Here is a 26,707-nt window from a genome sequence, read left to right on the forward strand (position 1 = left end):
GTGGCTCTATGTGTGGGTGGCTCTGTGTGAGGGTGGCTCTGTGTGTATGGGTGGCTCTGTGTGGGTGGCTCTGTGTGAGTGTGGGTGGCTCTGTGTGGGTGGCTCTGTGTGGGTGGCTCTGTGTGTGGGTGCAAATGCAATAGGTCTCACATTTCCAAGCGGTTAAGCTTTTGGCATTGTAAATGACAATGCCATTTATTTATATGTTTTAAAAACAAAAACATAACTAAATATTATGTCATGAGAAATGCCAATAGCCCTAACTTTGCCGCTGACCGCGTGACCCGCAGGGGAACATGGGCGGGGCAGCGCTTTAGTCCCACTCGGCTAGCTCGAGCCAACCTATCGGGCGCCCCTCCCCGCGTCCATCTCTCACTGGCCAGGGGGAGGGCTTACCTGTGGGAGGGGCGACCCTGCTACTTAAACCTCGGCGGCCGTAGCTCGGCCTCTCTCCTTCCCTGTTTCTCCCGCGGCTCTGCGCTGTTTTCTTTTGGGTGGGAAGTGTAATTGTGGATTGTACAAACGGGCGGGAGCGTATGACGGTGTGGGCACTATAACAATGTCGAGACCATTGCATTGTAACTGCTTGTTAGTTGGGAAATTTGGGAAAGTTGGGAAGTTTTAGATTCCCCGCCGCCTGCCGCCTGAATCTTAGTGACAGAGCTCCATCCCTGGGGGTTGGTGGGCCCCAGGAGAGGTGGAGTGGGTTTGCTCTGCTAGCAGCTGGTTCCCCCACCACCCCCCCCAAACCCCCCCCCCCCCCCCCCCCCCCCCCCGGCGCCAGTGGTGCTGTCAGGAGAGGAGCTCTCTGAAGGTCAGCCCAGGAAGGTATACAAGGGAATGTGACATCTGCAGTCAAGGAGAACAAGAAACCTGGATGGGAACCTGTCAGAGACAAAGCAGAGGCTCCCGGCTCCGCCTCTCAGCGTCACGCTCTCTGCCTCACTCACCCTCTTCATCGTGCCTGCCTCACAACCCTTCTCCTCTTCACCCTCGTGCCTCACACCACTCCGTGCTCTCATCCTGATACACAGGGTCTCAGTCCCCACACTCTACCTCACATCCTCTCGTCTGTGCATCACCAGCGCCGCGTGCTCCCCTTCTTACACCCTCCCCCTCTCCTCTTCACACTACTGAGTTCTCTCCTACTTACAGCCAGACCCTCTTGCATACACCAGCCCCCTCTCCCTCACTCTTACCCTACACCACGGTGCTTTCTTTCTTATTCCCTCCCCTCTATGCCTCACACACCTCTACCTCACTTTTCAACGACACAAGTATGCTCTCTCTATCTTATTCCCTCCCCTCTATGCCTCACACACCTCTGCCTCACTTTTTCTCTACACCACTATGCTCTTTCCTATACCCTCCCCCCCTACGCCTCACACCCACCCGTGCCTCACTCTTTCCCTGTGACACAATGTCCTCTTTCCTATTCCCTCTTCCCCTACGCCTCACACCCACCCGCCCCTGACCCTATCTCAAACCACTATTCTCTCTTTCCTTTCCCCCCTTGCCTCACGCCCTCCCACCCTGCCTCATAGCCTCACATCAGTGCTTTAAATGGGCCGGTACTGTCCGGAACTGAGGGGCATATTACCAACGATTAGCGATATTTATCGCTAACGAGGCTTAGCAACCATTTTTTTAACGCTAAGCATCGCCAGAAATTATCGGAGAGATAACTTGCTATTAGCCTGGATTATCTCAGAAGTGATAAAAATCCTCGCGCTAACTGCCAAATGAGAGCTTATCGCTGGAAAACCAACGATAATCTCTCGAAGTTTGGCGTTAGCTTGATGATAGGGGCTCACAAACTTAGCCATGATATCCACCTTCCATAGGATATCATGGCTAAGTCAGGAATACCAGGTGTAAAAAAAGCAGCGCTAACCGCGGTTAGCGCTGCTTTTCTTATCACTAACAGGGTTAGCGAAATCCTTGATAATAGGAGAAATGAAGCTTAACAACATTTCTCCTATTATTTTTCTCTGGAACGCCCATTTGCATCTCATTAGAGATGCAAGGGGAAGCGTAGAGAAAAAGGGTGCTAACATGCGAATTTGCGTGTTAGCACCCTGTTGCTGATAGGGAGATAACTTTATCTCCGCTTTCTTGGCTTTGAAAGCAAAAAAAGCGGAGATAAATCCCTTGATAATATGCCCCTGAGTACCTGCACGTCTTTCACCTGCACTTCCCAGCACTGCTGCAATACATTTAATGGGAGAGAGTTCCTGCACATGGGAGCAAACATACTCAGAGGAGTGAGCCCTGCAGTTCTGTATGTCCATTGAAGCCCCGCCCACATCTTCTCTTTAGTAATGGGTTTGTGTCACTGTCGATGCACTTACGTCAGCACCGACACATCACCGCCTGACCGTGCCCCGGGTCACTGGCAGCAGGACGGACACATGGAGTGCGGGGGCGGTGACTTCTGACGAGTGTGACCATTACTGCACAGGTCTGCGAGTTTGGGCTCAGGGAGACACGGGGATGTGCTCAGGATCACACAATTGGCCCGGTACCAGGTATCACAACGAGCCCCTTAGGCACTGGGCACATCTCCTCTTCCTAACGCCACTCTGCCCTCTCTTCCTTATACACCCTGGGGCAGATTTACAAGCCCCTTGCGCCACTTTTGCGTCACTTTTAACATGGGAAAAGTGACGCAAAAGCGTCGCAAGGGGCTTGTAAATATGCCCCCCTGTCTCTGCCTCACACCTTCCCTCTGGCTCTGCATTCACCTCACAGTCTGCCATGAATAACTTCCTCCGGAATGCGAGGAGCGGGCTTCGAAGCGCTGTACAAACCTAGCCAGGCAGGAAGAGCGAATCAAACCATTGAAGCGCTTCGAGCCAGACGCGAAAACACAATGCAGCTTTGAGAAATCAGACATGATGGATGACTGAATGTAATGCATCGATATTTCATGACGGCAACACGCGTGCTCATGACGGGGAAACATATCAAACCATGAGGTAAGTACCACGTGTCTTAGAAAGGCGGGGGCGATCGATTCCCGCCCTAACCACAAGCCAGCACCCCTCAGCTGCTCGTCACGTGGGCTGGTTATAGCTCCTTGAAGGAAGAGTCGGTGTGACGGAAGGTCAGGGGTTAAAGGGAGGGCTGCGGTCACAGCACGTGACATCTCACCACAATCAGTCTCCAAGCCGCGAGAAACAACAGCACATTAATATCAGAGCACCCTCGGGCAGCGCGTGGGCAGAGGGCCCAGGATGCAAACAGCGCTATTAGCGTCAGTAAACTCCTAGGGCCTCATTTATGAAAAGTGACGCATCGTTGCGTGAAAGCAGCGATGCGTCACTTCTCAGAGCGCACTCCTTGCGACATACCTGATGCGTCATATTTACAGTATGATGCATCATGTCGCAAGGAGTTACAGATAAGTCAATATTTCTGACGTATCTGTAAGCGCAAAAGTGACGCAACTCCAGCAATGTGTCCTTTCACATGGGGCTTGCCTCATGTGAAAGGACACATTGCTGGAGTTGCGTCACTTTTGTGACACACTCCAGCAGTGCGTCACTTTTTGTGACGCACCAGCAGTGTAAAAAATATGCCTTGTTTGCACCATATTTACAAAGTGACGCATCTAGGTAGATGCGTCACTTTGTAAACCCCTTTGTAAATACCTGCGCCAGGTATAATGTATGCAGGGGACCGTTCTGACGCAAGGAAGGGTTGTAGAAGTGACGCAGTGAAATCTATAAGATTTCACTGCGCCAATTCTAGGACACAAATGCGTCAATTTCTTACGCCTGCCTCACCGCAGGCGTAAGACTGACGCAGGCCCTTTCACATGGGGCTTGTCCCATGGTTGCTGGAGTTGCGTCACTTTTGTGACACACTCCAGCAATGCGTCACTTTTGCGCTTACAGATACGTCAGAAATACTGACGTATCTGTACTCCTTGCGCCATGATGCGTCATACTGTAAATATGATGCATCATTGGTCTCGCAAGGAGAGCGCAGTGAAAAGTGACGTATGGCTGTTTTCACGCAGCAATGCGTCACTTTTCATAAATGAGGCCCCAAGAACTCTGCAATCTCTTCTCCCCGAGAATCAACTTTGCCAAGAGGCAGCAGTCTGCAGGATGAAGGAAGATGTACCCGCATCCGTCCGACTCACCACCACTCGCGACAACTCCTGCTTTAAATCACCAGCAGGACCGCAGAGAGCTGCTTCCCACTAACAAATGCAGCAGGAACCAGAATGACGCCCAAAATATGAAATTCTTGAAAATGAACCATCTTATTTAATTTAAAATTGTCATTATAAAAATAATAACTACAAAACCATGACCCTTCCCAAATTTCCTAGTGACCGATGTGCCTTTGGGATACATGTCAGGTGAGAGAAGCCACTACCCTAGTGATCTAGGGCTAGATGTAGGTAAATGGCATTTACCGATTCATAAACACCGAATTTTACCGATTCGGTATTTACAAATCGGTAAATGCTATGTAGGTATTTTTACCGAATATTTTAACGAATTTGTAACATTCTGTAATTACCGAATCAGTATTTACCGATTAGGTGATTGCCATTGAATTCCTATGGGCCTTGAGGCCCATAGGAACCAATGGCAATTACCGAATCGGTAAATACCGATTCTGTAAAATTACCGAATTGACAAAGGGGGCAGGGTGTCACTTTGACACCCTGTTGCACCCCTGATTCAGGCTTGTGTGCCATGTGGCACACATACATGCCCTACATGCACAGACGTGCACAGGTGTGCATGTACACATGAATTCGTTATTTACCATCAAATAGTATTTGATGGTAAATAACGAATTCTGAAGGGCGTTTTCAGTGCCACCTACATCATAAATTACCGATTCGGTAAATTTGCAGATTCCGTAATTTACAGAATCGATACATTTACCAAATCTGTGAATTTACAGAATCGGTAATTTTAAGGCCCCCTACATCTGAAACTCCAAATACCGGTCGAAATCGTCCGTTACCGACCGGTATTTGGCCTCCTACATCTGGCCCTAAGGGCCAGATGTAGGTAACTTCTATTTACCGACTCATAAATACCGAATTTTACCGATTCGGTATTTATGAATCGGTAAATATGAAGGAGGGAGATGTAGGTAATTCTTGTTTTGGAATTACCGAATCGGTAACATTCGGTATTTACCGAATCGGTAAATACCGATTCGGTATTGCCCATTGATTCCTATGGGCCTTGAAGCCCATAGAAATCAATGGGCAATACCGATTCGGTATTTACCGAATCGTTAAATACCGAATCCTGCAAGGGTGCAGGGGGTGTCACTTTGACACCCTCTAGCACCCCAAGTACAGGCATGTGTGACATGTGGCACACATGCATGCCCTAAGGGCATGTCTGTGTGTCACATGGCACAGGTGTGCATGCACAGATGTGCATGCACACCTGAATTCGGTATTTTACCACCCAATAGGATTGGGAGGTAAAATACCGACTCTTAAGGGCCTGTGGCACTCTTAGGAGTGTCACCTACATGTGGATTTACCGATTCGGTAAAATGATGGCCCCTACATGTCAAACACCAAATACCGGTCGGTAACGGCCGAAATCGGCCGTTACCGACCGGTATTTGCTCTCCTACATCTGGCCCTAAATCTCCTCTTCTGAAAGCATTCCAGACGCATATTCAACTATTTGATACTCTGCAGCCGCCCAGGCTTCCGCAGAGAATAACATCATATTGTCCAACAAATTGAATGCAGCCTTTGTTATTTATTTTCAATATTCCTGGAGCTGACACTAATCTGCCGATACAGGAGCCCCGTCGCGTCCTGTCCGCCGGTATTCAATCATTGGAATCAAAGGGTCCAAGGAGAGGGCCGTTGTAAGGAGGTAATGCATCTCTGGGAGAATGCATTACAGCAGCGTGACTACTAGCTGTCATATTACATGTAATCAATGAAGGCAGCAAAGGTCTAGAGAAGTAACCGATGGGGCATCCACAATTTAAGATCTTAAGAAAATATCCTGGTTTTAAAAAGGAAACAATTCTCCCAGCGAGCGGGGTCTCTGGAAATTAATCACCACAAGCTCTAGAAAAAGATTTGCATAATTACCCCCCCCCCCCCCTCATGACCTACCAAATTGTCCTCATCAAGGGCCAGATGTAGGTAATTTTAATTTACCACCTCTTAAATACCGATTCATACCAAATCGGTATTTAAGAAGTGGTAAAATAGAGGGGGAGATGTAGGTATTTCTGATTCGGTAAATATTTACCGATTCTGTAAATACCGATTCGGTAATGCCCATTGATTCCTATGGGCATTGAAGCCCATAGGAATCAATGGGCATTACCGAATCGGTATTTACAGATTCGGTAAATACCAATTTCAGCAAGGGTGCAGGCTGTGCCACTTTGACACCCTCTAGCACCCCAAATACAGGCATGTGTGCCATGTGGCACACATACATGCCCTAAGGGCATGTCTGTGTGTCACATGGCACAGGTGTGCATGCACACATGTGCATGCACACCTGGATTCGGTATTTTATCACCCAATTGGGTTGGGTGGTAAAATACCGAATTCTGAAGGCCTGTAGCACTGTCAACAGTGCTACCTACATCTGGGTTTTACCGAATCGGTAAAATTACCGATTCGGTATTTTACAGATTCGGTAAATTTACCGTTTCGGTAAATTTACAGAATCTGTAAAATTTTTGCCCCTACATCTCGAAAACCAATTACCGGTCGGTAACGGCCGAAATCGGCCGTTACTGACCGGTAATTGGCTACCTACATCTGGCCCCAAATGCAGTAATTTTCCATATTTTCATGCAAACACAGCACATTTGATATGTTTATCAGCTGAGCAGAAACTTCCTGCTCAGGGTGAGTGTAGGGAAGTGCCCCTTCTTGACATGGTCACCCCCACTTTTTGCCTGGTATTTTATGTGATTTTGACTGAAAGTGCAATGGAAACCAGGCCCCCAGTGCCGGGTCTCCTTCCCAAAACGGTGCAATTGTTTTCCCCAATTGGCATTACCTTTAGTACCTTCTGTAGGTCCATAGTAAACAGTACCCCTGGTACCTAGGGCCGGAGGCAATAACGGGGGCCCCCAAGGACTGCAGCACGAATTGTGCCACCTTATAGGACCCCTCACCAAGTTCAGGCAAACTGCCACTGCAGGCTGCGTGTCTTGGTGCAGACAAAAGTGAAAACACAACATGACACACCTCCCTGTGTGTCATGCCACCGAACACTGCATGCAATATCTGTAAGCCACCCCTACAGCCGGCCTTGCAGTCGGGTGCCTTATATTATATGGGAGGACATATCTGCATGAGCGGATATGTCCCTGTGTTGGTTAGTTCCATTACTGCCAGTACAGGTGACCAGGGAAGCCATCTTAAGGCATGTGCTGGACGCTGGTGAAAACGAGTTCCCCAGCGACATGATGGCTTCACTGAAAATAGGGATATTTGGAATCAAACATCTCGTATTAATAAACCCACATAAATGCCAGTGATGGATTTAGTAATCAATGCACACAGATGGTACCTTAGAGGCGCCCCCCGAAAACCTACCAGTCTCTGGTGCTGACTAGTTTTCTTCAGATTGCCACCGGGGAGGAGAATCTGAACACGCCCCCCCCCCCCCCATGGCATGGGCCTCTACTGTCCGGGGGCCCCAAACTGAGCCTGCACAAATAATAGTCCAAGGCAGGGGAGCTTTGAAGCACCTACCGCCTTTCGTAAGCGAGTATGGGTGCTCTCCCAGGAGAAGAAGCTGACCCTCTTCAGGGCCGGACTGGGAACCACAACCGGCCCTGGCAAAGTGCTCACCCCCATCCCCACTCGGGGGGGTTGGAGGTTCCGTCAAGCTCTTTGCCCGGGTCGGTTTTCGGACGATTTTAGTACAGGGCCGATTTTGCAGCTATGCTGCAAAATTGGCTCTGTAACAAAAACGCCCCCCCAGGGACCCAAAACCGGCCCCCACCCGTGCGGCGCATTGGGGGATTGCCCGGTGCCCGCTATGGCCAGTCCGGCCCTGACCCTCTTTGTCCAGATCCTTTTATCACCTGGACAGGAGAGAAAATAGTTTATTCAGGTAGTCACACCCACCCCCAGGCAGTGCCAGTCTGTGCCTAGAGACCAGAGCGGTCTGCTGTGCCAGTCTCTGCCTGGAGACCAGAGCGGTGTGCAGTGCCGGTCTCTGCCTAGACCAGAGCGGTCTGCAGTGCCAGCTTCTGCCTATACCAGAGCGGTCTGCAGTGCCAGCCTCTTCCTATACCAGAGAGGTCTGCAGTGCCAGCTTCTGCCTATAGACCAGAGTGGTCTGCAGTGCCAGCCTCTGCCTAGAGGCCAGAGCGGTCTGCAGTGCCAGCCTCTGCCTATACCAGAGAGGTCTGCAGTGCCAGCTTCTGCCTATAGACCAGAGCGGTGTGCAGTGCCAGCCTCTGCCTAGACCAGAGCGGTGTACAGTGCCAGCTTCTGCCTATAGACCAGAGCGGTGTGCAGTGCCAGCCTCTGCCTAGACCAGAGCGGTGTGCAGTGCCAGCCTCTGCCTAGAGTCCAGAGCGGTCTGCAGTGTCAGCCTCTGCCTAGACCAGAGCGGTCTGCAGTGCCAGCCTCTGCCTAGACCAGAGCGGTCTGCAGTGCCAGCCTCTGCCTAGACCAGAGTGGTCTGCAGTGCCAGCCTCTGCCTAGACCAGAGCGGTCTCAAGTGCCAGCTTCTGCCTATAGACCAGAGCGGTCTGCAGTGCCAGCCTCTGCCTAGACCAGAGCGGTCTCAAGTGCCAGCTTCTGCCTATAGACCAGAGCGGTCTGCAGTGCCAGCCTCTGCCTAGACCAGAGCGGTGTGCAGTGCCAGCTTCTGCCTAGACCAGAGCGGTCTGCAGTGCCAGCCTCTGCCTAGACCAGAGCGGTGTGCAGTGCCAGCCTCTGCCTAGACCAGAGCGGTCTCAAGTGCCAGCTTCTACACAAGGAGCTAAGAGGACTTTGGTGTCAGATTCTACTCAGTGAATGGAGCTGGGTGTGGGGGCAGCTTCTATTCATTGGCAGAGTGGCCTGCAGTGCCCGCTTCGACTACTGTAAGGAGGGAGCCTGGGCACCAGGACAGAGTGGTCCATGGTACAAGTCGTGCCTCTGGATTAGAACAGTCCACACTGCCTGGCCAGGCACTGGCGACAGAGCAACCCACAGTGCCAGTTGGCACACAGGGGCCAATATGGTCTGCTGTGTCAGCTTAGACACCGGGGATGAAATGAAACTGTCACAGTGTCAAGCCCCACACCAGACACAGAACAGTGCCAGCCTGGACACCAGGGAAGAAGCAGACGACAGTGCCAGCCTGGACACCGGGGAAGAAGCAGACGACAGTGCCAGCCTGGACACAGGGGAAGAAGAGGATGGCAGTGCCAGCCTGGACACAGGGGAAGAAGAGGATGGCAGTGCCAGCCTGGACACAGGGGAAGAAGCAGACGACAGTGCCAGCCTGGACACCAGGGAAGAAGCAGACGACAGTGTCAGCCTGGACACCGGGGAAGAAGCAGACGACAGTGCCAGCCTGGACACCGGGGAAGAAGCAGAAGACAATGTCAGCCTGGACACCAGGGAAGACGCAGACGACAGTGTCAGCCTGGACACCGGGGAAGAAGCAGACGACAATGCCAGCCTGGACACCAGGGACGACGCAGACGACAGTGCCAGCCTGGACACCAGGGAAGAAGCAGACGACAGTGTCAGCCTGGACACCGGGAAAGAAGCAGACGACAGTGCCAGCCTGCACACTGAGGAAGAAGTGGAGGACAATGCCAGCCTGGACACCAGGGAAGAAGCAGACGACAGTGTCAGCCTGGACACCAGGGAAGAAGCAGACGACAGTGCCAGCCTGGACACCGGGGAAGAAGCAGATGGCAGCACCAGCCTGGACACAGGGGAAGAAGAGGATGGCAGTGCCAGCCTGGACACAGGGGAAGAAGAGGATGGCAGTGCCAGCCTGGACACAGGGGAAGAAGCAGACAACAGTGCCAGCCTGGACACCAGGGAAGAAGCGGACGACAGTGCCAGCCTGGACACCGGGGAAGAAGCAGACGACAGTGCCAGCCTGGACACCGGGGAAGAAGCAGACGACAGTGTCAGCCTGGACACCGGGGAAGAAGCAGACGACAATGCCAGCCTGGACACCAGGGAAGACGCAGACGACAGTGCCAGCCTGGACACCGGGGAAGAAGCAGATGACAGTGTCAGCCTGGACACCGGGGAAGAAGCAGACGACAGTGTCAGCCTGAACACCGGGGAAGAAGCAGACGACAGTGCCAGCCTGCACACTGAGGAAGAAGTGGAGGACAGTGCCAGCCTGGACACCGGGGAAGAAGCAGACGACAGTGCCAGCCTGGACACCAGGGAAGAAGCAGACGACAGTGTCAGCCTGGACACCGGGGAAGAAGCAGACGACAGTGCCAGCCTGCACACTGAGGAAGAAGTGGAGGACAGTGCCAGCCTGGACACCGGGGAAGAAGCAGACGACAGTGCCAGCCTGGACACAGGGGAAGAAGAGGATGGCAGTGCCAGCCTGGATACCGGGGAAGAAGCAGACGACAGTGCCAGCCTGGAAACCAGGGAAGAAGCAGACGACAGTGCCTGCCTGGACACCGGGGAAGAAGCAGATGGCAGTGCCTGCCTGGACACCGGGGAAGAAGCAGATGGCAGCGCCAGCCTGGACACAGGGGAAGAAGCGGACGACAGTGCCAGCCTGGACACAGGGGAAGAAGAGGATGACAGTGCCAGCCTGGACACCAGGGAAGAAGCAGACGACAGTGCCAGCCTGGACACAGGGGAAGAAGTGGAGGACAATGCCAGCCTGGATACCGGGGAAGAAGCAGACGACAGTGCCAGCCTGGACACAGGGGAAGAAGCAGACGACAGTGCCAGCCTGGACACAGGGGAAGAAGTGGAGGACAATGCCAGCCTGGACACCGGGGAAGAAGCAGACGACAGTGCCAGCCTGGACACAGGGGAAGAAGCAGACGACAGTGCCAGCCTGGATACCGGGGAAGAAGCAGACGACAGTGCCAGCCTGGATACCAGGGAAGAAGCAGATGGCAGCGCCAGCCTGGACACCAGGGAAGAAGCAGACGACAGTGCCAGCCTGGACACCAGGGAAGAAGCAGACGACAGTGCCAGCCTGGACACCGGGGAAGAAGCAGATGGCAGCGCCAGCCTGGACACAGGGGAAGAAGCAGATGACAGTGCCAGCCTGGACACCGGGAAGAAGCAGATGACAGTGCCAGCCTGGATACCAGGCAGTGCCAGCCTGGACACTGTGGAAGAAGTGGAGGACAGTGCCAGCCTGGATACCGGGGAAGAAGAGGATGACAGTGCCAGCCTGGACACAGGGGAAGAAGTGGACGGCAGTGCCAGCCTGGACACCGGGGAAGAAGCAGATGACAGTGCCAGCCTGGACACCAGGGAAGAAGCAGATGGCAGTGCCAGCCTGGACACCAGGGAAGAAGCAGATGGCAGTGCCAGCCTGGACACCGGGGAAGAAGTGGAGGACAGTGCCAGCCTGGATACCGGGGAAGAAGAGGATGACAGTGCCAGCCTGGACACCGGGGAAGAAGTGGAGGACAGTGCCAGCCTGGATACCGGGGAAGAAGAGGATGACAGTGCCAGCCTGGACACAGGGGAAGAAGTGGACGGCAGTGCCAGCCTGGACACCGGGGAAGAAGCAGATGACAGTGCCAGCCTGGACACCAGGGAAGAAGCAGATGGCAGTGCCAGCCTGGACACTAGGGAAGAAGCAGATGGCAGTGCCAGCCTGGACACCGGGGAAGAAGCAGATGACAGTGCCAGCCTGGATACCGGGGAAGAAGCAGATGACAGTGCCAGCCTGGACACCAGGGAAGACGCAGACGACAGTGCCAGCCTGGACACCAGGGAAGAAGCAGATGGCAGTGCCAGCCTGGACACCGGGGAAGAAGTGGAGGACAGTGCCAGCCTGGATACCGGGGAAGAAGAGGATGACAGTGCCAGCCTGGACACCGGGGAAGAAGTGGACGACAGTGCCAGCCTGGACACAGGGGAAGAAGCAGATGGCAGCGCCAGCCTGGACACAGGGGAAGAAGAGGATGGCAGTGCCATCCTGGACACCGGGGAAGAAGCAGACGACAGTGTCAGCCTGGACACCAGGGAAGACGCAGACGACAGTGCCAGCCTGGACACCGGGGAAGAAGCAGACGACAGTGCCAGCCTGCACACTGAGGAAGAAGTGGAGGACAATGCCAGCCTGGACACCGGGGAAGAAGCAGACGACAGTGCCAGCCTGGACACCAGGGAAGACGCAGATGGCAGTGCCAGCCTGGATACCGGGGAAGAAGCAGATGGCAGTGCCAGCCTGGACACCGGTGAAGAAGCAGACGACAGTGCCAGCCTGGACACCAGGGAAGAAGCAGACGACAGTGCCAACCTGGACCCAGAAAAATGTGTACCACACAGCGCAAGTCTGAGTAGACGAACAGGACTTGCCAGCAGGCAGATTCTGTGTAAATTCATAATGCTGTCGTACAACAATGCCCCCCAGGCAGGCCCTGGGCACTGCCTGGGCTGGGGCAGAGGCTTGGCGGTGTGCTGCTGCCTAGGAGGGGATTCTGTGACCAGCTTGGCCTGGCTGTCCCCAGAATGCAAGGCGGCATGTGCAGAAAACTCCCACTGATAGAGGCGTCGATTATTCCACTAAAATGTGAGAGAGAGCTTTTGTGTACTTACTAATGGAGCTGTAATCACACGCTTTACACACTCTTGGAGTGAGTGATGCAGCACTTTACACCGTGCCAATGCTTGTTGCAAGACCAGGTTCCGGCTGCACCCAAGCGAGGGATCTCGACTTCCCACTCAGGCTAATGAAACAATCAATACATTTCAATAACGTGAAACACATTCGACCTCACAAAGATGGGAGACAACCTTTACAACGCAACTTTTACTACGCAGTGCCATTACGATGCAACTTTTACAACGCAAACCATTACAACGCATTGCGCTGGGGGGCGCTCTAGGATAGGGAATAGGTTTAACTTACTATCCAACACCTTCCCTAATATCCACGGGGACTGGAGTTGGAATAGTAAATTAAACAATTCACTATCCAGCGCCCCAAAGCACTATGCGTTGTAAAGGCATGCGTTGTGAAAACCGTGTTGTAAAGGCATGCGTTGTGAAAGCATGCGTTGTGATGTCATACATCCCACAAAGATGGCAGAGTGTTAGCTTTACAAACCATGAAGGTTTATTGAAAGATCAGCAAAGTTATGAACTCAAATCATCAAATTAGTTGTAACTCAATAGCCAATACATGAATGAACCAGTCAATACATTTCAAAGCAATTCTAAATCATAAATGCAAAGACAAACTATCATAAAGCTGTCTCGAGTCGCAGAAAGCAGGCTCAACTTCCAATTAAGAGAAAAATCTGAACATATTACCCTACACCCCCTAAACAGCCCCAAACAGTTCAGCCGCAAGGATACATCAGGTCACGCACTTTCACTATTCATTTTAACATTTTTCAGTTCACAAACATGGTAAATGGTTCTGTGACAAGAGTCCTGTTACATTTTCTAGTGAGCGATTCTTTCAAGGATGCTTTAATGCAGGATGGACTGTGCTGGGCTTAAAAAGCAACAACATCCATTGGTCACTGGTGCCCAGCCTGTTGACACCTGCTGAAAGAATCTCATCCATTGGTCACTGGGTCACTGGTGTTCAGCCTGTCTGTGGGCACTTACATGAACCATCACACCCATTGTACATTGACAATGTGGTCAAGAGAGGGTTGTTTTCATGATTTGTGGCTGCTCCTTTACCAGGCATGATTTGTGGCTGTTCGCTCACCGGGCGTGATTTGTAGCTGCTCTTGCTCTTTCTCTTGGCATGACTTGTGGCTGCTCACTCACCAGGCGTGATTTGTGGCTGTTCGCTCACCGGGCGTGATTTGTAGCTGCTCTCGCTCTCTCTCTTGGCTTGATTTGTGGCTGCTCGCTCACCCGGCGTGATTTGTGGCTGTTCGTTCACCGGGCGTGATTTGTGGCTGCTCTCTCTTAGCATGATTTGTGGCTGTTCGCTCACCGGGCGTGATTTTTGGCTGCCTCTTTACCAGGCATGATTTGTGGCTGTTTGCTCACCAGGCATGATTTGTAGCTGCTCTCGCTCTCTCTCTTAGCATGATTTGTGGCTGTTGGCTCACCGGGCGTGATTTGTAGCTGCTCTCGCTCTCTCTCTTGGCATGACTTGTGGCTGCTCACTCACCAGGCGTGATTTGTGGCTGTTCGCTCACCGGGTGTGATTTGTAGCTGCTCTCGCTCTCTCTCTTGGCTTGATTTGTGGCTGCTCGCTCACCAGGCGTGATTTGTGGCTGTTCGTTCACCGGGCGTGATTTGTGGCTGCTCTCTCTTAGCATGATTTGTGGCTGTTCGCTCACCGGGCGTGATTTGTGGCTGCCTCTTTACCAGGCATGATTTGTGGCTGTTTGCTCACCAGGCATGATTTGTAGCTGCTCTCGCTCTCTCTCTTAGCATGATTTGTGGCTGTTCGCTCACCGGACGTGATTTGTGGCTGTTCGTTCACCGGGCGTGATTTGTGGCTGCTCTCTCTTAGCATGATTTGTGGCTGTTCGCTCACCGGGCGTGATTTGTGGCTGCCTCTTTACCAGGCATGATTTGTGGCTGTTTGCTCACCAGGCATGATTTGTAGCTGCTCTCGCTCTCTCTCTTAGCATGATTTGTGGCTGTTCGCTCACCGGGCGTGATTTGTGGCTGATCACTCACCAAGCATGATTTGTGGGTGCTGGCTCACCAGTCGTGATTTGCGTGTGCTGGCTCACCACCAGTTGGGATTAGTGGTTGCTCGCTCACCAGGCGTGCTTTGTAGCCTCTCACTCACCAGGCGTGATTTGTGGCTGATCACTCACCAAGAATGATTTGTGGGTGCTGGCTCACCAGTCGTGATTTGTGTGTGCTGGCTCACCACCAGTTGGGATTAGTGGCTGCTAGCTCACCAGGCGTGCTTTGTAGCCTCTCACTCACCAGGCGTGATTTGTGGCTGATCACTCACCAAGCATGATTTGTGGGTGCTGGCTCACCAGTAGTGATTTTTGTGTGCTGGCTCACCAGTTAAAATGGTTGGAACGTTCCAACCATTTTACTGGAAGACAGCAAATGAAATGCCGCGCGACGGCGTGTTAAGAGCCTATTATAGCTCTCATCTGTACAACTTTAAATGAAGATCTGAAAACTAAAAAAGCGTTTTTACTTTTACGCTTTCTGAAATACGAATCACTAAGTCTGCAAAAGACCATCCTCCCAGTTTCAGGTATATTTTCTCATTCATCAAATACGCGTTCCAGGATTGGGCTTGAAAAAACTTCCGATCATAGATCCTTTAAGCCTTGAGAAAGTTACTTGTTTGTAATGAAACACGTGTCGGCTGCCTGTTTCATCTTCCTTCATCTGGAAACACAGCACAGATGGATCTTGTGACCACAATATCTAATATGCCAAAATTATGATAAATTGTTCAGATATATTTTCAAAAATGATTTATTAAAATTTCTAAATCACGGCATTTTTTTGATGATGTTCTCTTTACAATTGACCAAATAACAGCATTGTATACTTAAATTTGAAGGTGATCTTGACCTATTAACTAGGCCAAGACAGGGAACAACTCCCTTAGAAGTACTTACTTCTTTGACATTACTTGTGTAGAGTGCCGAGGTACAACAAACTCTATAATAGTCTCCAATTGACCTTTTTGGTTCTAATTGGAAGCCGACATCTATGGTAGTGGGTGTCTTTGTTACCTTGAGTGGCACCATTCTTGTTAAAACAATACGATGTACGTTGCAATTAATTTTCTATAAAGACTTTTGAGTTGAGGATTGGACAGTGCGACAGTCTATACCACCACTACCTGTGCTGTTCTTTGTGATTTGTGGCTGCTCACTCACCAAGCATGATTTGTGGCTGCATGCTCACCAGGCGTGATTTGTGTGTGCTCACTCACCAAGCATGATTTGTGGCTGCTTGCTCATCAGGCGTGAATTGTGGCTGCTTGCTCACCAAGCATGATTTGTGGCTGCTTGCTCATCAGGCGTGAATTGTGGCTGCTTGCTCACCAAGCATGATTTGTGGCTGCTTGCTCATCAGGCGTGAATTGTGGCTGCTTGCTCACCAAGCATGATTTGTGGCTGCTTGCTCATCAGGCGTGAATTGTGGCTGCTTGCTCACCAGGCATGATTTGTGGGTGCTGACTCACCAGTCGTGATTTGTGGGTGCTGGCTCACCAGTTTGGATTTGTGGTTGCTCGCATACCAGGCATGGTTTGTGGCTGCTCGCTTACCAGTCGTCATTTGTGGCTGCTCAGGATGGGAAAGTACGGCTCAAGGAGGGACAGACATTGTGTCCAGGTCGAACCATTACTGTGTCCAGATTGGAAAGAGTTATTGTGAACCCCTCCATAAGTGACAGCCTCCTCTGGGTGATCACAGCTCTTGGGAGTGTCTGTCTCCTTGAAGCCCTGTGCAGGTGTGAGAAGTTTTCTTCCAGACATGAGTGTCCTGGGGACAGAAGAGCAGGTGTCTCCCTACTTTTGAGTGGAAGCTGTAGTCAACAATCTGCCACTCTCACTTTGAAATGGGTGTGCACGCTCAATATAGAAACCAGAATAACAATGGCATAGAATGTCGAGGAGATACAAAGAAACCGAAACATGGATAGGTAAGTTTGGTATTATATATCCATCTCCACATATATGTACCTTGGCAATATATGTACATCTTCAAGGTATGTAGGTGTGGAGTTTCGAATGGTAAATCTATGCTTCCCTATATGCCCCTTCTTTTCTATACTTCCCTATATACACTTTCCTTTCGATACTTCCCTATATCCACTTTCCTTTCGATACTTCCCTATATCCACTTTCCTTTCGATACTTCCCTATATGCACTTTCCTTTCGATACTTCCCTATATGCAGCTTCTTTTCTATACTTCCCTATATGCACTTTCCTTTCGATACTTCCCTATATGCACTTTCCTTTCGATACTTCCCTATATGCACTTTCCTTTCGACACTTCCCTATTCGCACCTTCTTTTCGATGTTTCCCTATATCCACTTTCCTTTCGATACTTCCCTATATGCACTTTCCTTTCGATATTTTGTAGGGGTGGGCTAAATTTGCGTAGTCGCCCTACGCAAAGCTCCGCAAAATGGTAAAAATATCCACGAACAAGCAGAGTTCCGTAAACACGTGTAATTGCTTGTTCCCCCCATTAGCACTGCTATTTTCCTGTTCGCGAACGCTGTTTGTGTGCTCGGGGGGAAATATCTCAGAAACACGCATTTTGAAAATGCAAACAAACGAAAAATTCTGCAAAGCCGCGGATCGCGGAATTTTTGCCAATTCCGCAGAACGCGAAATAACCCAAATTCCGCAAATTCCTCAAAATCCTGCGAGCGGAACGGAATTTACCACCTAGGCCTTATATTTTGTCTCCCTATATTATGCGCTCGATATTCTGGGGGTCGATACCCAGTAGTACAGCCTTAAAGTACAAGTATAATAGTACTGAATAGTAGAAGATAGCACAGGACAGTACCGGATAGCACAAGTCAGTGCAGGGCGGTACAGGCTTGTAAGGGTTAATACATGGCAGTACAGAATGGTAAAGGATAGTACAGGGTAACACAGGATAGTACAGGACAGTACTCAGTATATAGGGTAGTAAATGATAGTACAGGACCATACAGGAAGTTGGTACAGGAAACTACAGGACTATAGATGATGGTACAGGGTAGTACATGGCATTACGGAATGGTACAGGTTAGTACAGAACAGAACAGGACGGTACAGGGTGGTACATGTTAGTACAGGATTGTACCAGGTGGTACTGGAAATTACAGGATAGACAGGGCAATACAGGAATGTCCAGGAGAATTCAAATGCCACCAATTGATTCCTGGTTGTCTCATTGTCGTGAGACAGCTGGCAGGTTCCATCTGATAGTTGAACTAAAGGGGGGGGCGGTTCTTTTAAGTAGAATAAGGCCCAGAGCATTCAGTACCCCACAATCGAGAGTCGAGGTGGGAGTCGCACCTCTGGGTTTGACAATGAGAGCAGTGCAACCGCTCTCTGGTGGATCGCACACTCGCTGCCGGAAAGGGCGTGCAGCTCTCTCTGGTGCATCGCACACTTGCTGCCGGAAAGGTGTGCAGCGCTCTCTAGTGCATCACGCACTTGCTGCTGGAAAGGGGTGCAGCGCTCTCCGGTGCATCACACACTCGCTGCCGGAAAGGGCGTGCAGCTCTCTCTGGTGCATCGCACACTTGCTGCCGGAAAGGGCGTGCAGCTCTCTCTGGTGCATCGCACACTTGCTGCCGGAAAGGCGTGCAGCGCTCTCTGGTGCATCATACACTCGCTGCCGGAAAGGGGTGCAGCGCTCTCTGGTGCATCACACACTCGCTACCGGAAAGGGGTGCAGCGCTCTCTGGTGCATCACACACTCGCTGCCGGAAAGGGCGTGCAGCTCTCTCTGGTGCATCGCACACTTGCTGCCGGAAAGGGCGTGCAGCTCTCTCTGGTGCATCGCACACTTGCTGCCGGAAAGGCGTGCAGCGCTCTCTGGTGCATCACACACTCGCTGCCGGAAAGGGGTGCAGCGCTCTCTGGTGCATCACACACTCGCTGCCGGAAAGGGGTGCAGCGCTCTCTGGTGCATCACACACTCGCTGCCGGGAAGGGGTGCAGCGCTCTCCGGTGCATCACACACTCGCTGCCGGAAAAGGCGTGCAGCTCTCTCTGGTGCATCGCACACTTGCTGCCGGAAAGGGCGTGCAGCTCTCGCTGGTGCATCGCACACTTGCTGCCGGAAAGGCGTGCAGTGCTCTCTGGTGCATCACACACTCGCTGCCGGAAAGGGGTGCAGCGCGCTCTGGTGCATCACACACTCGCTGCCGGAAAGGGGTGCAGCGATCTCTGGTGCATCACACACTCGCTGCCGGAAAGGGGTGCAGCGCTCTCCGGTGCATCACACACTCGCTGCCGGAAAGGGGTGTAGTTCTCACTAGTGCATCACACACTTGCTGTCGGAAAGGCGTGCATCGCTCTCTGGTGCATCACACACTTGCTGCTGGAAAGGCGTGCAGCGCTCTCTGGTGCATCACACACTTGCTGTCGGAAGGGCGTGCAGCGCTCTCTGGTGCGCCACACACTCACTGCCGGAAAGGCGTGCATCGCTCACTAGTGCATCACACACTTCCGGTCGGAAAGGCGTGTATCGCTCACTAGTGCATCACACACTTGCTGTCGGAAAGGCGTGCATCGCTCACTAGTGCATCACACACTTGCTGCCGGAAAGGCGTGCAGGGCTCTCTGGTGCATCACACACTTGCTGCCGGAAAGGCGTGCAGGGCTCTCTGGTGCTTCACACACTCGCTGCCGGAAAGGTGTGCAGCGCTCTCTGGTGCATCACACACTCGCTGCCTGAAGGGCGTGCAGCGCTCTCTGGTGCATCACACACTCTCTGCCGGAAAGGTGTGCAGCCCTCTCTGGTGCATCACACACTTGCTGCTGGAAAGGCGTGCAGTGCTCCTGATACATCACACACTCGCTGCCGGAAGGGCGTGCAGCGCTCTCTGGTGCGTCACACACTCGCTGCCGGAAAGGTGTGCAGCCCTCTCTGGTGCATCACACACTTGCTGCTGGAAAGGCGTGCAGCGCTCTCTGGTGCGTAACACACTCGCTGCCGGAAAGGTGTGCAGCCCTCTCTGGTGCATCACACACTTGCTGCTGGAAAGGCGTGCAGCGCTCTCTGGTGCGTCACACACTCGCTGCCGGAAAGGTGTGCAGCCCTCTCTGGTGCATCACACACTTGCTGCTGGAAAGGCGTGCAGCGTTCTCTGGTGCCTCACACACTCGCTGCTGGAAAGGCGTGCTGCGCTCTCTGGTGCATCACACACTCGCTGCCGGAAAGGTGTGCAGCGCTCTCTGGTGCTTCACACACTCGCTGCCGGAAGGCGTGCAGCGCTCTCTGGTGCATCACACACTCGCTGCCGGAAGGCGTGCAGCGCTCTTCGGTGCATCACACACTTGCTGCCGGAAAGTCGTGCAGCGCTCTCTGGTGCATCACACACTTGCTGCCGGAAAGTCGTGCAGCGCTCTCTGGTGCATCACACACTCGCTGCCGGAAGCGCGGGCTCTGCAGTGCAGATGTGTGGCTGCTGGGGAAGCAGTGTGATCGTGAGGCTGAAGCTGGCAGCATTACACGTCATTCGTATATATATCTAAGTGTTTACATCTCGTGGTGCTGTCTGTGTCAGCAGTCACCTGCTCCAGGACTGCTGTGCACGTCTCAGTATCCAAAGATGTCTCAGAGATCAGGTGATAACAACTTCCAGGAATATCAACAGTCTGCTAATTAGCGACTTAGAATCAATTAGTAAATGTTCTCTGCTGTTAGTGATTGATGTTGGCGAGGCTGGAGGGGGAGACGAGGATGCGTCATTTGAAGTAGCTGAGTAGTGCATAGTGTGTGAGGGGGTGGCAGGTACAAGGTGTGCATCGAGGGGTGCCCCCCTGCCTCTTAGTCTCTTCTCTGATGATGGAGTAGGTGGAGGTGGTCTCAGGGTGACGTGTTCCAGGGCCTTGCCGTGGAGCTGCACTACTTCCAATATGGCTGCCACACTTTGTGGAGTCTAGACCGTGAACTTCTGCATGTCAGATTTCACCCATGCAAGACAGGCCATATCAAGTGAATGCAAACACTAAGGCGGAGGAGCGTCCCCCACTCCTTTTAAGCAGTGTAACTAAAGGAAAAATAAAATGATAATAACTCAATGTTATTATATTTTTTGTGCTCCTGCTGCTTTGCAGCCGGGGTGGGCGGGGCTGCTCAGCTCTCAGGGCAGGGGAGGAGTGGTTTGCCCACTGCAAGTGCGCATGAATGTTTGTCCGGCCCTCTTTTACATCCCTCGCCCGCCTCACCACCCATGATCCGTATTGGCCGCCACTGATAGGTGCTGCAGTTACACATCCCGGCACTGCCACACTGACCCACTGCCCAGGTCCGTCTGCTCTCGTGATGTAGCGTCTGCACAAGATCCTCACAAAAGTAAGTAGTATTTCTAGAGCACAAACCTATCAGAAAGGCAGCAGAGCGCTGTACCGCGTCAGTGTGAGGCACGGATGCAACCAGGCAGTGATGAAGGGGTCGATGGATACTTGGGCAGAAGAGGATGCCCCAGTGCTGTGCTGCTCTGTTCTTTAAGGCAGTGTCTTCAGCTCCTCTCGTGCGTGCAGGGTTCTTCTTCTACATCCAGAGTGTAAGGATGGATTAGACCCATCGCCCTGGTTGTACCCGTCGGCTCCTCTCCATCTCCAGTCTGATGGTGTCCTGGCCACGCCTGTGCCCAGCGCCACCAGAGATGGTCAGCCAAGAGGCCGGTGCTGCTTGTGTTGGCTTTCAAGATGATGGAGCTGGTTTCAAGAGGATGGGGCTGGTTTCAAGATGATGGAGCTGGTTTCAAGAGGATGGGGTTGGTTTTAAGAGGATGGGGCTGGTTTCAAGAGGATGGGGCTGGTTTCAAGATGATGGAGCTGGTTTCAAGAGGATGGGGTTGGTTTTAAGAGGATGGGGCTGGTTTTAATAGGATGGAGCTGGTTTCAAGATGATGGAGCTGGTTTCAAGATGATGGAGCTGGTTTCAAGATGATGGAGCTGGTTTCAAGAGGATGGGGTTGGTTTTAAGAGGATGGGGCTGGTTTTAAGAGGATGGAGCTGGTTTCAAGATGATGGAGCTGGTTTCAAGAGGATGGGGTTGCTTTTAAGAGGATGGGGCTGGTTTTAAGAGGATGGGGCTGGTTTCAAGATGATGGAGCTGGTTTCAAGAGGATGGGGTTGCTTTTAAGAGGATGGGGCTGGTTTTAAGAGGATGGGGCTGGTTTCAAGATGATGGAGCTGGTTTCAAGAGGATGGGGTTGCTTTTAAGAGGATGGGGCTGGTTTTAAGAGGATGGGGCTGGTTTCAAGATGATGGAGCTGGTTTCAAGAGGATGGGGTTGCTTTTAAGAGGATGGGGCTGGTTTTAAGAGGATGGAGCTGGTTTCAAGATGATGGAGCTGGTTTCAAGAGGATGGGGTTGGTTTTAAGAGGATGGGGCTGGTTTTAAGAGGATTGAGCTGGTTTCAAGATGATGGAGCTGGTTTCAAGAGGATGGGGTTGGTTTTAAGAGGATGGGGCTGGTTTTAAGAGGATGGAGCTGGTTTTAAGAGGATGGAGCTGGTTTCAAGATGATGGAGCTGGTTTCAAGATGATGGAGCTGGTTTCAAGAGGATGGGGTTGGTTTTAAGAGGATGGGGCTGGTTTTAAGAGGATGGAGCTGGTTTCAAGATGATGGAGCTGGTTTCAAGAGGATGGGGTTGCTTTTAAGAGGATGGGGCTGGTTTTAAGAGGATGGAGCTGGTTTCAAGATGATGGAGCTGGTTTCAAGAGGATGGGGTTGGTTTTAAGAGGATGGGGCTGGTTTTAAGAGGATTGAGCTGGTTTCAAGATGATGGAGCTGGTTTCAAGAGGATGGGGTTGGTTTTAAGAGGATGGGGCTGGTTTTAAGAGGATGGAGCTGGTTTTAAGAGGATGGAGCTGGTTTCAAGATGATGGAGCTGGTTTCAAGATGATGGAGCTGGTTTCAAGAGGATGGGGTTGGTTTTAAGAGGATGGGGCTGGTTTTAAGAGGATGGAGCTGGTTTCAAGATGATGGAGCTGGTTTCAAGATGATGGAGCTGGTTTCAAGATGCCGGGGCTGGCAAGGGACGTCAGCGGAGTTCCATCAGGATGGGGAGATGTGATCATTTTTTGCTAGTCCCTGGATATGGCGTGCTTGCAGCATGAAGGGTGCCCCTGAGAGGGACAGCTTGGAGCCTGGGTGACCTACAAATGTAAGGCTACAAGGCTTGGACAGCAGTTCTGAAGTCACTTTCTGGGGAGGAATGGTTTGGTTTCCTTTTCTTTAGTAGGGAGACCTGGTACCCAGCACCTTGGTGAGATCTTCTTTGTGGGTGACTGCGGTGCCCAGCCTCCATCAGAGGGACTTGGATGTTGGATGAAAGTTGGGGTTCAAATTACATCTGTGTGGTTGAGCCTGGTTTAGTCCAGTTGCTGCCCATTGTTGAGCCCTTTGGGACACACAGGTCTGGGTGGGTTCAGGCACCGGATGTCTGAGCCCAGGAGGCTTTCAGGGAGGGTTTGGTTTGTCGGTGCATTGATGAACTTTCTTACTGTTACAGTGATCAGATGCCCAACCATCTCCAGGAAGAGGTTGAGATGGTGGGGCTGGGGCGACAAGAGGAAGCGCTGGTCAGCTCCACAGGTGACAGCGAGCTCCTGGGACCTGGAGGCGTCCAAGTGATGAACTGATGTGGGTTGAATGGGCAGGGGTAGAGCCGGTTAAGGACCGATTGGCTTTGCCAATGCTTGCTAGCAGTATGAAATCAATGAGTTTGGATACATGAGTAACAACAATGTGTTTTTTTTGGTGAGTAATTAGAATTGGAAATGTTTCACCCCTGAAAAATGAGACTTGGTATCAAACATTACTGAGGTCTGAGGAAGGGGTGGCGGTCTTCGGGGGTCTCGGTCACTTACTGCGCCATCATCACAGACTCGACCGCGCTTTCGCTGATTCTACTGCTTTGTTAATCAAAAAAGATTTGTTATGGTTGCCTTTAACCTCTTTTCTTTCTAGGTCAAATAGTTAAGGTAACATATGCATCTTTTAGGGCCATATGTATCAAGCAAATTTGCATTTGCAAAGGCCGAAATTTGCAGAATTTCGGCCTTTGCGAATGCTAATTTGCTAAATGGTATGTATGAAACATTTTGGCTGCAAAATAAGGAATCGCAAAATTTGCCATTCCTTATTTTGCGATTGCACTTAAGGAATCACAAATTTTGCGATTCCTTAAATGCAATGTATCAAAGAAAAAATAATTCAAAATTGCCCATAAGGATTCGCAAATTACCACCAACTTCTAGTTGGTGGTAAGTTGTGAATTCTTTTAAAAAAGCAATTTTTTTTAAATCCAAAGGTGCCATATGACGCACATACATGCCCTTAGGGCATGTATGTGCGCCATATGCCCACACATGTCATTTTCAGGGGAGCAGCAGGGTGTTCTTGTGACACCCCTGCACCCTTGAAAGTATTCCTAAATTGCGATTAGCAAATTGCTAATCGCAAATTTCCCCTTCATTCCTATGGGCCTCCTGGCCCATAGAAATGAATGGGAAATTTGCGATTAGCAATTTAGGAATGTTAAGGAATCGCTAAAAAGAAGCGATTTCCTACATACATACCATTTTGCGATTTCTAAATAGCGATTCCTTAAAAATCGCTATTTAGAATTCGCAAAACGGAACTATGATACATATGGCCCTTAGTGTTTTTCACATTTTTAGTATTTATTCACTGTTACTTGTCTTGCTTTTCTTCTTTACTGCACCCCTTTCTTCTCCTCTCTTCTCCTTTCTCTCCTCTCTTCTTCTCTCTCTCTTATCCTTTCTTCTCTCCTTCTTCTTCTCATAATTAAAAAAAATGCATTTGACTTGGTACAGTTTTCTCACCACTTTCCTCTGCAGTCTCTCACTCCCTTGGATACGTATGCCCCATCTGTCGCCACACATTTCTGAAATCCTCCTTCTGTGTATCTCAGCCTCATCTCTTTCCTCTTCAGCACCCTCCTTTCACTCTCCCCTGTATGTACTTCATCGCATCTCCTTCCCGCCCTCTCTGGCGCACACACAGCTCCCACTCACTTCTAAACACTACGGGGCTTATTTACAAGCCTCTTGCGCCACCCGTACATCACTTTTCTCATGTTCCTTGTGCTTTCACCCTGTCTATATTTTGGCAGGTTTGTTCTTCCTTTGCACTATTCTGCATAAAATCACAATTACTTCTAGCACATGTGACCATTGCTCTGTGCTCTCTGCAGAGAGGCCATAGATTGAATGAGCGTGTATTCGGAATACCTTTAAGATCCCCTGGCAGGCAGAGTGACAAACACACACAGCCTTCATCCTCGGCTCTAGCGCTCTCTATCGTGACCTGTTATAAACACCCACCCACAGCCGGCTCTCACTCAGACCCCTACAAGAGACTATGGCCTAGATGTAGGTAATTCCCATTTACAGACTCTTAAATACCGAATTTTACCGATTCGGTATTTAAGAGTCTGTAAATGGGAAGGGGGCAGATGTAGGTAATTCCGAATTCAGGAATACCGAATCTGTAAGATTCGGTATTTACCGATTCGGTATTGCCCATTGATTCCTATGGGCCTTGAAGCTCATAGGAATCAATGGGCAATACCGAATCTGTATTTACCGAATCGGTAAATACCGAATCCTGCAAGGGTGCAGGGGGTGTCACTTTGACACCCTCTAGCACCCCAAGTGCAGGCTTGTGTGACATGTGGCAGACAGACATGACCTAAGGGCATGTCTGTGTGTCACATGGAACAGGTGTGCATGCACAGATGTGCATGCACACCTGGATTCGGTATTTTACCACCCAATTGGATTGTGTGGTAAAATACCAACTCTTAAGGGCCTGTGGCACTCTTAGGAGTGTCAGCTACATATGGATTTACCGATTCGGTAAATATACCGATTCTTAAAATAACATGCCCCTACATCTGAAAACCCTAATACCGGTCGGAAACTGCAGAAGTCGGCTGTTTCCGACCGGTATTAGGGCTCCTACATCTGGCCCTGAGTCTATAGTATGCGCTATGCAAGAGTCATGCACCGCATGACTCAAAACAACTACAGAAACACACCATACTGGATGAAGAAAACACTCCCACGGAACGCAGGAAGAATTAAAAGGTGTGAAATGTAAGCGGGAGGACATGGGATAAATTAACAGTTTACAGTCAGTGTTTAGAACTCAACAGGTGTTTGTGGCTGTGAAGGTAAGACGAACAGAGGGCCCGGCGGGGACCTGTTGCAAAGCCAGGTTGCGTCATTTTTAACATGGGAAAAATGACGCAAAAGTGGAGCAAGAGGCTTGCAAGTTAGCCCCTTTGTGTCTACTGCTGGTCTGACACCAGATGGACCGGCTCCACTGAAAGCCCCGGCCTCTCTATGATGAAGGGCGAGCTGGAGTCGGATTGGCCGGCATGAGAGGTGATATTGTAGTTGGGCGTTGACTGCTTTCTCAGTGATCTTGTTGATGAAGGGTGGGTGAGTGGTGGGCTGATGGTTGGCAAGGTCATCCGGGTGTGGTGTGAGTTCGCCCAGACGTGGGAGGACCTCTGAGGTACAGGGCTTAATTTGTAAAAAAAAAAAAAGAAAAAGTCCCGCGCCTTTCATGAGGAGACCACTACAGTTTGCACCAAACATTGCCCTACAATTCTACCAATAAAACTACTAACGCTCACACTGCCACAAGCGTGACAACACTGACTTTTTCAGGCCTCTGAAGCTCTAGGAATAGCTTGGGTGGCAGGTAATAGTCATTTTGAATGTACAGTGAATTAATAATTACCTGTTGTTGTGGTCATCTCTAAATTAGCCATACAGCGCCACCTTGTGGCAGACTGTCAAAAGCACTGGAGCTGACAAGTGCTGTGCAGCACCAGAAAGCACTGGCTCAAATTAAGCAATGCT

Source organism: Lissotriton helveticus, chromosome 7 (genome assembly GCF_964261635.1).
Source record: "Lissotriton helveticus chromosome 7, aLisHel1.1, whole genome shotgun sequence".
Classification (NCBI taxonomy): domain Eukaryota; kingdom Metazoa; phylum Chordata; class Amphibia; order Caudata; family Salamandridae; genus Lissotriton; species Lissotriton helveticus.